The 9193-nt window shown below is 44.3% G+C and overlaps 1 non-coding gene across 1 annotated transcript; it reads left to right on the top strand.

The window, feature by feature from the left end:
* Positions 1 to 363: 363 nt before the first annotated feature.
* Positions 364 to 436, top strand: TRNAE-UUC (transfer RNA glutamic acid (anticodon UUC)). Its single transcript has one exon. It is a non-coding gene; the product is annotated as a tRNA-Glu (tRNA).
* The last annotated feature ends 8757 nt before the right edge of the window (positions 437 to 9193 follow it).

The following is a 9193-nucleotide window of genomic DNA, read 5'->3' as shown; positions in this document are numbered from 1 at the left end:
ATGTGTGATGGTGTGATGTATGTCATAGTATATGTCACATACTACTAGTAATTCAAAGTTGTGCAATATCAAAGCATAATCCAAATGTAAAATAAAATCTCTGTTTTGACCAGACACAATCTAACCTGGATCTTTAACTGAATTTTGTTTGTTCAGTATTTTCCTTCTAACTGAAAGGTACAAAAGCAGAACTAGCCAATCTTTTGTTCTCCCCAAACGTAAAATCCAGGCGTAGTCTTTGATGCAGAACTGGTTTTGGCCCGAAGCACCTATATACATTTGCTATACAGATCAACCATTGCTAGCCAGGAGTCCTCATTTCTACTGTTGATCGATCCTGAATTAAGAATCGTCTAGAGGAATTTCCTGGCAGTTCAGTGGTTAGAACTTGGCACTTTCACTGCTGAGGGCCCAGGTTCAATCCCTGGTCAGGGAACTAAGATCCCATAAGCCATATGGGGTCAAAAAAAGAAAAAAGAAAAATCCAAACACCTTTACTATACCATACTAGAATCATCAGGACAATGTAGCCCTCCTTTTACTAGAAAACTCCATTATTTGGAATCTTCTCTTCTCCCAAACACTCTGTACACTATCACACCATTTTAGATAAATGACTTGAGCCTCTCAGATTTTGGTATTCTTGGAGGGTCCTGGAACCAATCATCCACCCTCCTAAATATACCAAGGAAATGACTATTCCGTACTAGGGAAGCCAGTCCCAGTGATGTATTTACAGCACAAAGGTAAAACAGTTGTTCTGAACTGTGTCCCTCCAAAAGATATTGCAGGTAGGATTCTGCACCCAATTACAATAGGTGATTATTCTCCCCACACCATCAAGCAATTCTCTGATACCAGCTGGGAGTCATACAAGTAAACTCAATTTAGATGTTATCTATCTGGAGAAAACATCAGACCCCACAGGTTAAGGGCTCAGTCCTACAAGACTGTCCCCCACCCCACTTGCCAATTGCCAATTCCAAGTCCAGGTTGTCACCTACCTGTGCACGTGTGTGTGCTAAGTCATTTCAGTCGTATCAGACTTTTGTGACCCTATGGGCTGTAGCCCACTGGACTCCTCTGCCCATGGGATTCTCCAGGCAAGAGTATGGGAGTGGGTTGCATGCCCTCCTCCAGAGGATCTTCCCGACCCAGAGACTGAACCCACATCTCCTATGTCTCCTGCATTGGGAGGTGGTTTCTTTACTGTGAGAGCCACCTGGGAAGCCCAACCAGCTTTCTGGATTGAAACTTCGATGACCACCTCCTTGGATTTGATTAACTTGCAAGAGCATAACAAACTCAGAACTCTTAGAAACTTACTTACTACAGATTTATTATAGAAGGATATAACTCAGGAAGAGCCAGATGGAAGAGATGCATAGCGCAGGGCGAGTGGGAAGGACATTCTCCCTGAGCACTCCACCCTTCCTGAATCATGTGTTCACCAACCCAGAAGCTCTGCACACCAAGTCCTGTTGGGTTTTTACAGAGGCTTCACTACATGGACATAATTGATTAAGTTATCAGCCACTGGTAATTGAACTCAAACTCTAGCCCCAGTCCCTTTTCCTGAGGTTGGACTGGGGAAGACTGAAAATTCCAACCCTCTGATCACCTGGTTGTATTTTCTGGCAACCAGCCCGCATCCTTAGAGGCCATCCAAAAGTCACTTCTTTTACATAACTCCATGCTGGCCACCACTGAGGAAGAAAAGATAAGGCATGCCCTTTCATAAAAGAGTCGGACACTACTGGGTGACTGTTTACTCATGCACTGTAAATCCAAGGTGGTATCAGGGAAGACTTCCTGGAGGAGGTGGACCTTGAATGACAAATAAGTACTTAGACCAATGGAAATGAGAAAAGGGATAACCCAGGGACAGGAACAGAGCAGGCAAATGCATGAGACAGGATGGAAAGAGCAAGAACTGTTATCACCCTCTATTTGTTGGGTCATGGTCTACCTTAAGGGAAGTGGTAGGACAGATGCTTGGGAAGGTAGATTGGGAGGTGATCCTCCAAGGCATTGAATACCAAGCCCATAATAAAGATCCAATAAACCGGAATCTTCAATAAAATGGATGCTTATTTTGTTTGTTTGCTTGTTTCTGTACTTTTTTAAAAGATGCAAATTTTAAGTGATATTAATCTATTGGACAGAATTTCTCTATTGAGGCACAAGATATGTGACTGTTTCTAGTATAGTGCCTGGTGCACAGTAGGTGATCAATAGATATATAAGCTAAAATTTTAAAATATTAGTCAAGGAAATCTTACAATCCATGCTTCAGTACAGGAAGTGATTCTGAAATGATGGAAGTAGTCCTACCATAACCCCAATCTATCTGTGTGTCAGAATTTTCCTCCTTTTTTCTAAAGAGGGTATTGTCTTTCGACACATCTGTCTGTGAAAACCATGATCCCCTACAGTGTCATTAAACAAATGCTTATCTAGAATCCTTTATATGTCAGGCAATGATTCAGGCACGAGTGATAGATGTTGGAAAACAAGACAGAAATGTCCCTGCCCTCCTGGGGGTTCTAATCTAGCCAGAGAGACAGACCACAAACAAGCGAATAGATAAATGAGTAAACAGAATGATGTTTGATAGCAATAGGACTATGGGAAATATAAAGCAGGGTGAATAATTGATTCAAAATTCATTTAAACAAGATATATGAGCATCTACGACAAGCTAGGCACTGGTGGGTACTGGAGATAAATCAATGAGAAAAACCTGACTGATGGGGACTTCCCTGATGGTCCAGTGGCTCCCTACGCAGGGGACCCAGGTTCAATCTCTGGTCCAGGAACCAGATCCCACATGTCACAACTCAAGATCCTGTACACTGCAATGCCACAACAAAGATCAAATATCCCACGTGCTGGAACTAAGACCGGGCACAACAAATAAATGTTAGAATAATTTTTTAAAGGGATAGCCTTTTTAGATTTTTTTTTTTAACAAAACCTGACTGACAGATCCCTGCCCACTGGATCTTCATTCCAGCTCCTAGACATGGTAGAGGGTATCCAGTAGAGGGAGGGATCCTATTTTAGAAGCAGTGATGGGAGATGCCTCTTTGAGGAAGAGACTTCTGAGCTGCAGAGGAAGTCCCTCCAAGAACCTGGCAGGCAGAAGAGCAGATGCAAAGGTCCTGAGGCAGGAAGGTGGCCAGCAGAGCTGAAGTGAAGCAGGAGGGAACAGACACTCTGTGGAAAAATCCCAAATTTCCAAATTCTATTTGGGTAAGGGAGTCCTGAGACACTGGTCTAGGAGCGGGGATGGGAGATGGGAAGTTTCACATCTTTCTTCCACTCACCCATTTTTCCCATGCCTGGGACAGAACCCTGAAAGGGACATGTTCAGCTTTCAGAGGACAGGTGAGGCAACACTGGTGTGCCCCCACCCTCCAGGGCAGCAGCCCATCAGTCCTCTCCAAATTTTAGAGGCTTCCTCTGCTACATGCATTTCCACTCCCTCTAGTAAGGGAGTGGAGGCATCCAGGGCAATGTGCTATAACAGTTATAACTAGCTTCACACCACCACCCCACCACCACCATCCCCGAATCCTAGCCAGCCACCTGTCACTTCTCTGCTTTGTTAGAGCTTAGAGTTTGTCGGTTCTCAGGTGCAAAAGAATGTGACATGAGCTGTGTTTTGATCTGCTTTGCTTGGTTCTGCTTTCTTTTGCTTGGTTTTGCTTTCTCCACCTAGGGAATTCCTCCCACCCCCAAGCAGCCTAGACAAACTCACTTTCATTCTTGTGTATTTTCCACCTCTGGGTGTAAAGCTGTCAGACCTGACAACCAGCAAAGAAAGCCATCTCTACAAGGGCAGCTTCTCTGCAAAGGTGTAACACGATGCTTTTGGAGGTAATTTACACTGGAAGTAGATGTTGGAAGTTACTCTTAATTTGCAGCTCACTGGCATTTCACACCAGGACTCACTGGTCCTTGAGGTAAGGGGCCAGGTCAGTAATTCCTTTTGCACCTTTCTCTCTCTCTCTCTCTCTGTCTCTCTCTCTCTCTCTCTCTCTCTCACACACACACACACACACACACACACACACACACACAGAGTGATTTGCCACCTTTCATTGTACTTCAGAGGGGAAAGAGGAATTCAGAGCCACAAACCCAGAACTGGCAGCAGGTATGGGGTGAATCAAGACCTTCACTTCAAAGGTCCTGACACTCATCATGGTGTAATAACAACCAGCCTCCCTCGCCCCAGGGCTCAGTGCTTCCTCTGCTCCCCAGCCACTTCTGGGAAGGCTCTTCCACACCTACCGGAGAGCTGAGAAACTGGCTTTGTTCCTTAAATTGGAAGAGCTTCCATCCACCATGGATCAAGAGGTGCCAAGGTGAGAACTTGGAAGAAGCCCGATCCTAAATCAGGTTGGACAGTTGCCTCTTTGGAAATGGCAGTTTTCTAGAAGCTGGTGGAGTCAATGTTGTCTGCCTGATGAACAGTCTTGGAAAGAATCTTCTAGGTAGAAAAACTGGGATGCCAAGAGAGCAGAAACACGAGTTTCCAGCCCTGGGAGGAGACAGTGGGGTCACCAAGGGATGGCTTAAAGAGACTTCACCCATTCCTGTAACCAGCCAGCCCTGTTCCCCAGCTTTGATGTGGACTATTGATTGATACTGACTATTTCCAATTTTTTCTAAAGGGCAGGTCACTACTCCCACCAATTTTTATCCAGGAATCCTTTAAGCCCTCCTGGATAGAAATTTTGAAATGTTTATTTGTTTTATTTTTGACTGCATCAGGTCTTAGTTGCGGCACGTGGACTCTTTTCTTGCGGCATGGACTCCAGAGTGCACAGGCTCGGTAGTTCCGTGACACGTGAGATCTTATTACCCTGATCAGAGATAGAACCCATTTCCCCTGCACTGGAAGACTGCTCCGTAACCAATGGATCACCAGGGAAGTCCCCTGGATAGAAATATTGAATCCACGATGATAAAATAATGAATAAAATAATAATAGTAATAAGGAGGCTGGCGGTCCAGTGATTAGGGCTCATTTCTTTTCTGACACAGCCCAGGTTCAAGCCCTGATCGAGGCATTAAGATCCTGTAAGACTCGAGGCCTGAGCCTCAGAAACCCCTCAAGGCCCTCTGTTGTCCACACTCCCAACCTCAAAATATTTTATATTTATAGAATCCTTCACAATTTCTACACCCCTTCCCCCACAAGTTATTGCTTTAAATTTCATGACAAACCCTTGAGTTCATATGTAGGTGTTAGCCCCTTTCTACTGCAGAGGAAACTGATGCTCGGAGAGGTTAAGTAATTCATCCAAGGTCACCCTGCCACCATACAGGAAGTGGTGAAATAGGGACTCCGGTCCAAGCATCCAGATTCCCAGTTCAAAGGGCTTACCACTGTGTTCCTTTGCTTCCCAGAACCTCAGATCCACACAGATCTTGGTGGTTGGCAAACGGAGACCACATGTGTCTAGGCTGGCTGGGGAAGAATGTAACAGGCATTCCCACCAGAGGCAGCAGAGGCTCTGTGACAGCCTTGTTGCAGTGATTAAATCATCCTGTGCCAGTGACAGATTAGAAGATTGGGAGGCAGGTGGACTAGGAACCTGGAAGCGCCTTTGGGACAGCCCAACCCACATGAACCATCCATCACTAGGAACTGGCAGGACCCATGGGCTTCTCCGGCCCCTCCGAGGACCAGACAGCAGAGGCCCTGATGAGACAGATGTTATCCCCTGCCATTTGCATCTAAAATTCCTCATTTCTTGGCAGGAATTGATGGAGGAGGCATAAAGGAGTGGTATAATGGGGTTGGCATTTTTAATTCCTTTCTGACCCCCATTTAGGGCAGCCTCAAGGGGGAAGTTCCCGAAGGGTCAAATGACTTTAGGTGATGAGCATGAATACAATTAGACAACTCAGCCAAGAGGTGTCAGAGGCCTGTGGAGGGCCATTTGGCAGAATCACACTTTTAAATGAATGAATTTATCCTACAAATATATTCTCTCATGGGCCAAATGAAGCATTCACAAAGACATTCACTGTAGCACTTGTCCATGTAGCAAACAAATAAATATTAAACACTGCAGATATAGCAGGAAACACACCAAAGCAGTTGCTCTGATGAGCTTTCCTTCCAGAGATGAAACATTTATTTATTCATCTAATAAATCTTTACTGAGCCCCTACTATATGCTAGGCATTGTTCTAGGATAGTGTTGCCAAATAAAATATAGGCTACCTAGCTAAATTTGAATTTCAGATAAACACAATATTTTTTTTAATTTTTTTTATTTTTGACTGTGATGGATCTTCGCTGCAGCACAGGCTCAGTCATCATGGCTTAGTTCCCCCAAGGCATGTGGGATCTTAGTTCCCTGACCGGGAATTGAACCTACATTCCCTGCATTGGAAGGTAGCTTCTAAACCACTGGACCACCAGAGAAGTCCTCAAATCACAATATTTTTTTAGTGTATCTGTGTCCCTGGGGAGGGATGGACTGGGAGTTTGGGGTTAGGAGATGCAAAGTATTACATATAGGATGGATAAACAACAAGGTTCTACTGTACAGCACGGGGAACAATATTCAACATCCTGGGATAAGCTGTAAAGGAAAAGAATATAAAAAAGAATGTGTATGTGTGTATAACTGAGTCACTTTGCTGTACAGCAGAAATTGACACAACGTTGTAAGTCAACTATACTTCAATAAAAACTAAAACAAAACCAAAAAAACTATGTCCCAAATGTCCTGCCCTCTTGGGATGAAAGTATGGGAAATTCTTACACTAAAAAATTCACTGTTCATCTGAAATTGAAATTGAGCTGGAAAGACTGTATTTCAATATATTAATTCCAGCAACCCTATTCCAAGAACATTGTTTATAGTTCAGAAACACCTTAAGTGTCAGTCAACAGGGAACTTGTTAAGTAAATTATAGAAAATCCAAACAATGGGAAATCATTACCCCAAAAATAATAAAGTAGATCTGTATGGTGATTTAGAATTATTTCTACAATGCAGAGTTAGGTAAAAAGAGGAAAGTTCAAAATAGTATACAAGTTATCTCACCATCTGGTGAAGAAAAAGAAATATGGAGACATGTACATATGTGTTCATCAAAGCACAGACTCTCTTGGATAGGTGCCCAGAGATGGATAACTGCTTGCTTCTGCGGAAGGAGAACAAGAAAACTGGGGGGAAACAACAGTACCCCTCAGAACTTTGAATTTTGACATAAATCCATGTATTACTTATTTTAAAACAACTTCTTTTGGGCTTCCCTTATGAGGGAAGGTACCCAGTAGGTAAAGAATCTGCCTGCAATGCAGGAGACCTGGGTTTGATCCCTGGGTCAGGCAGATCCCCTGGGGAAGGAAATGGCAACCTACTCTAGTATTCTTGCCTGGAGAATCCCATGGCCAGAGGAGCCTGGCAGGCTACAGTCCCTGGGGTTGCAAGGGTCAGACATGACTTAGCATCTAAACCACCAAACAACTTCTTTTACCTGTGTGTGTGTTTTAAGATATTTCGACTGGCAGGGTTGTACGATTCTTGGAAAGAGTTACCATAGGCTCCCTGAGGTCTTCGACACAATTCCAGGATGGTCCAGGAGGCAGGAGAAAGGACACAAGGACCTTGGAGGGTCACTCAAGTTCAACATCAAAAACCAAGGCATACCTGTAGGACCAGGTACCTAATTTTCAGGACCTAATACAACATGGTAACCCCTTGTTCATAAATTATTAAGAATTCCAAAAATGGTAATAGCAGAGCTTTAAATCAAGTATGAGTTCCTTTTACACAAAACAGAGAAAACCCACACCACAGGTGCTGGTGGATTTCTTCGAATAAGGACACTGGGAACATAATTCCTCACACAGCCATTTTCCACACTCACCACTGCTCCAGTCATGAGATCAGAAGTGAAACCAAAGGAATAAAATAAATATAAATCAAAGCCAACCATGTTAATAAAAGGGGTCTAAGTTTCAGTGCGACAGGCAGAACATTAGAATTCAGATAGCTTTAGGCTCTTCCCGGACAAATTACACAAATTGCTGTCAGAGGTGTCCCAAGGTTCACACAAAATATGCCTTCTGGCCCATTTAACTCCCATTTCCCGGCAGTAAATTATTAACTGAACAAGGTCGAGCTGGTACAGCTGTAGCCCTAACACAGGCTGACATCCACATGGAAGACCGCTTGATAATTTGTAGTGAAAGTGACCCACACTAAATCCATCTCTCCCTGAACTGCAAGGGAAGAATCCTGGATACAGCATCCCACCTCCTTTTGGAACCGGTACAGAGTCCCCATCAGGGGACTGCAAGGTGACCCTGCAGCCCCAGAGCAGCACCTCATAACCCAGCAGTCAGCGACCTTGTAGGGCCAAGGACACCAGAGGGAGGCCTCCAGTGGGTGAGAAGGAAAAAGGAGGAGGTCGGGAAAGGAAAGAGAGAGACTCTGGGAGAAGAGAGTACCAGCTAAAGAGGGAAGGATGAAACGAGCAAGAGAGAAGAAATAACAAGCTTTCAGACAAAATCTGTGGTTCTTCAGCCTCCTCACCACCACCATCTCAGCTTCTGGAAGTCCTTCCGGTTCTTGAGGCTCAGCTCAAAGGGCACTTCCTCCAAGGAGCTTTCACTGATTGCCACAAAACCATGTTACTACAAAAAGAAATAATAACATTGATGGAGAGTGTACTGCGTGCCAGCTGCTTCATCTCATTTAATCCCCTAAACCCTTTGAAGTAGACACTATTGCCACCCCAGTTTTTCAAAGAAACCAAGGTACAGAGAGGTTTAGTAGCCTGCCCAAGGTCACACAGGTGGCAGATGGTAAAGCTAGAACCAGAGAGTCTGACTCCAGAGCTCTCACTTTTTACCATTCAGGGCTACCATTTCCTTCTTCTGCCCCATCTGTGCCGTCCAGTGGCTCAGACTTTGCTTGTGACTCAAATTTCACCTCTCTACTCCCGTCTCTAGGACACTGTCTCACTCATACCCCTGTTTCTCCAGGAACCCAACCAATATCTAGCACATAGTAGGTACTCATGAGAAGTGAAGTTGCTCAGTCGTGTGCATCTCTTTGCTATCCCATGGACTGTAGCCTACCAGGCTCCTCCATCCATGGAATTTTCCAGTCAAGAGTACTGAAGTGATTTGCCATTTCCTTCACCAGGGGAT

Source organism: Bos taurus, chromosome 19 (assembly GCF_002263795.3).
Source record: "Bos taurus isolate L1 Dominette 01449 registration number 42190680 breed Hereford chromosome 19, ARS-UCD2.0, whole genome shotgun sequence".
NCBI classification, from domain to species: Eukaryota; Metazoa; Chordata; class Mammalia; order Artiodactyla; family Bovidae; genus Bos; species Bos taurus.
The sequence above is the reverse complement of the archived record's forward strand: the minus strand, read 5'-3'. Positions and strand labels throughout refer to the sequence as shown.